General features: G+C 45.4%; 1 long non-coding RNA gene across 2 annotated transcripts in view; it reads right to left on the bottom strand.

Moving 5' to 3' along the window:
* LOC310669725 overlaps positions 1-3,914 on the bottom strand; it is a 37,548-nt gene that overhangs the window by 19,540 nt on the left and 14,094 nt on the right. The window lies entirely within an intron of this gene.

Here is a 3,914-nt window from a genome sequence, read left to right as displayed (position 1 = left end):
CATTCTCCTGCTTTGAATTGTATTTTATTTTTTTGGAAGGGTGTGGTAAATAATGTTTTAAATGAGTAGTCCTCTTGCAGAGCTTATTTAGATCTAATCAAAGCTTTGAACTAGAGAGCTTCCCTAGTCTTTGACACTGAAGATACATATTTCAATACTGACTCTTGTGACTATAATCTGTTTTGAACTGTTTTAAATATTGCTTTTTTTAATTGCTGCAATCCACCTTGGGACCTTATGCTGAAATTAATCACCATCTTCCCACCCAAATGATGGATATATTAATGTATATGCTTTCTATTGCTTAGCTTTCTTTGATAGCCTTTCCACATCTCATAGTGAAACCGTGAGGCTGGTGTGAAGTTTGGTTGCTTGACAGCATTTTGAATTAGCAGCATGGAATGCACACAACCTTCTTGCCAGTTTGAACAACAGATTAAATTCTAAACATGCAAAAAGGAGAAAGGGGAGGGGTTGTTTTCCTGCCTGCTGGTGTTTGAAAGGCCTTGAAATCTATTGACTCAACACGTTCATAATTTTCCCCACTGCAGTTACCAGGGTGAAATGGCATTAGGTCCTTTCCTGAGAGGTGAACTGTTAAGTGATTTCCCTAGTCTAGTTACTTTCACTGCTTTCTCAGCTTTCCAGATCTTTTTCTCATGGTCTGCCCATCCCTGAGGCAGGCACCTCAGGTGGGAGGGAGGGGCAGAATCCAAGGGGCAGCAGCCCCATGGTCAACTCACCCACCACCACCAGAGAAGTGTGGGGAAGCGGCAGTCGCTTCCAGGTTCCAGTGATATCTTATGAGAGCCCACCCCATGAAATCTCATGAGGTCTCACGGGAACACACTGCTGCCACCACTTCCCTTTGCTCCACCACTGTGACTGCAGGTGCTGCCCCCTGCCACCAGAGAAGTAAGGAGAAGTAGCTTCAGCTGTGGCTTCTGGTTTCTGGCAAGATGTCACTAGAAGCTGCTACTGCTTCTACTCGCTTCTCCAGCACCACTCTGGATGCCCTACTTTCCCCCGGCAAAGTGAGGAGAAGCAGCTGCACCTTCTGGTGAGACTCTAGCAGGATCTTGTCAGAAGCCACAAGTGCCCTTTCACCTTGCTTCTCCTGTGGTGGGAGACACTCCACCTCTGCCACCACCACCACCAGAGAACTGAGAAGTGGCTGCAGCAGCAGGTTCCAGGTTTCTGGCAATATCTTGCAGACCTATGGTGAGATCTTGCCAGAACCCAAAAGCTACTACAGTTGTGCCATTAGCAAGGCTTTGGTAGTGGTGGTGGGAGCATCATCTACTGTTTCATCTCAGGTGGTGAAACAGGACGGACCGCCCCTTCTTCTCCTGATGGGATTCAATCACATACCAGCAAATTCAGGTTGTGCAGTTAAAGCTGATGTGAAGCTTTTGCACAACAAACTCACTTCTCTAAAAGATCAGGCTTTTGCAGTAAGGAAGGTGATGGGGAAAAGAAATGGAAAGTGTGGGAAAATACTTCCTTTAGATCAATGTCATCTAGCCTCAGGGCCCCCCAGACACATTTTGATGCCCAATGCAGCCCCCACTGTGCTGCTGCCGTGCCCTCATTTCTCCTCCTGGTGGTGCAGCTCTGTAGGGGCTTCTCCTTGAGGAGGAGCCCTTGCAGAACCCTGCCACAATTGGAGGTGAGGACTGAAGACTACTTAGATGGTGCCCTGAGGTGCCAGCAAGTACCAGTGTGTAAGCAAGCCACTGCTGCGAGTAATGAGGAGGCAGTGGTAAGAAGTGTGTCTTGCCCTGCTCCCCCTTCCCTTCCTCCTCCTCGCTTTCATAGCCTGCTCTCCTGCCCTCTCCAAACATCTCAGCAATGACAAGAGTGAAGAGATGAAGCTACATTCTCTTCTTGTTTTGCATTCTCCCTTTGAAAGCTTGTGTTTTGGCTTCAGAAGCTATCCCCCAGATGTCTTTAAAAAGCCCACAAGCAGGAGATGAAGGCAACTGTCTTTTTCCTCTGCCATTCCCTGGCAATTAATACCCAAGTAACATGTTGTTTCTGAACCTGAAGGCTGCTATTAGCCATTGTGACTAGTAGCTATTGATAGACCATGAACTGTTCTAATTCTCTTTAAAAATGTCCTAAACTGGTTTCCATCAGCACCTCTCGTGGCAGTTAATTCTATAGACCTTTCTGAATTTTGCAATGCAGTTCTTCTTCCAAGCACTGGGTACAAAAACATGTACATAAAAATGAACATTTTCATGAAAACAGTCTCTGAATTGCATTATATTTCAGGGGAAATGCTTGCAAAAATGTGTAAGTTTGCATTAAAATCATGAATCTTCAATAGGATTCTTTTTTTCTCTTTTAAAGGCAGATGGGCTCCACAAATGTATAGAACTGCAGTTAAGAATGGAAAAATGAGAAACTGAGACAACTGAAATTGAGAGATTTTGTTGATCCCAACTCCATCCCCCTGATCATTTTGGTTGCTTTTTAATGTGCTGTTGCCCTAGGAAGGTTCCCCCCGCCCCGGTCTTAAGTTAGCATGACAGACATGGTGTCAGTGTTCATTTACCTACAGTATTAGAATGAAAGGCTAACTTAGATTTTAACCTGAGAGTCAAATGGCTTGGTATTCCTGTTTCCTCTCCCGGACATCCATCAACTTGATGCACGCTCATAAAATAAAGAAAGGTTCCTGTCCAGTGTGACAGCAGCGAGCATGTGTGCAGGAGAGAGGAGAACTGGCTTGTGCCACAGTATCCTTTTAAACCCACCTGCTTGTCCACCAGTGACAACCCCAGCACTGACATTTCCAATCTCTTTTCTTTCATGCCACATTCATGGAAAAGAGACCTGCTGTATTTTGAGGAAGCTCTGGAATCCCGCGGGAGAAGGATCTCTCGAGCGGTGTGGCAAGCTGCCAAGTACAGCTTGTTCTGAAATGCACTCTCTCTGAGAAGTTGCATTGTCAACCGAGACACAATGTCCGTTTAATGGGAGGTAGTTCGGACTCTTGATTAGCTGAGTTGTTACTTAGCAGCATTTCCTCTGGGGCACAATCTCTCTCCTGCTACTGTTGGGCTCTGCTGCTTCTTTCCTCCCCACTTTGGCATTAAGTTATTGGACTGTGGGGCAGACCAGTCAAGAGGGTAGAGGACACCTGGAAAGACTTTGTGCCCTTCCATGCCTGGGTAGGTTTGAGCAGATCTCCCTTGGCCCATTCCTTTATCATTCCACAGGTCCCCTTTGCCTTGTATTCTGCTCCTCTGGAATTGCAATGTATTTATTTCCAAAGGTTAAATTCCACCTATCTTTCAAGTTCAGGACAATACATATAGTCCCCCCCTTCCCCAGTTTATTCTCACAACAGCCTTTTTGAGACAGGTTAGGCTAAGAGATAGTGACTGGCCCCAAGTCTCCCAATGAGCTGCGTGGCTGGGTGGAGACTTGAACCTAGATCTCCCCCACCCTAATCTAGCACTATTACTGCTACAACATGCTGGTGCAACTGAAATAATTTCCTAAACTAATTCTGGAATCAGACCATTGGACTATCTAGCTCAGCATTGTCTATACTGACTGGCAACAGCCCTCTGGAATTTCAGGCATGATTCTCTACCCTACCTTGAAATGCCTAGAATTGAACCTGGGACCTTCTGAATTCAAGACAGATGCTCCACCACTGAGCCCTTTCCCAAACATTTAGTACTGCAACATTTGGTTGCAGGGCTCATTTCTAAACTATAATTTCCATGTAAGCAAAACATCATTTGTGGAGCGGCCATTTTCTGACATTATGTGGATGCTAACTGTCTCACACACAATTTGATCGGCAATTCTTTACCATCAATATAAATAAATGATCCACTTCAGCTTTGTCAGGGCTAGCTATTAAAATTCTGATCTGGAGTTGAGTTTCACTTGCA

Source organism: Podarcis tiliguerta (genome assembly GCF_965153285.1).
Source record: "Podarcis tiliguerta genome assembly, chromosome: Z".
In the NCBI taxonomy this organism is placed as follows: domain Eukaryota; kingdom Metazoa; phylum Chordata; class Lepidosauria; order Squamata; family Lacertidae; genus Podarcis; species Podarcis tiliguerta.
The sequence above is the reverse complement of the archived record's forward strand: the minus strand, read 5'-3'. Positions and strand labels throughout refer to the sequence as shown.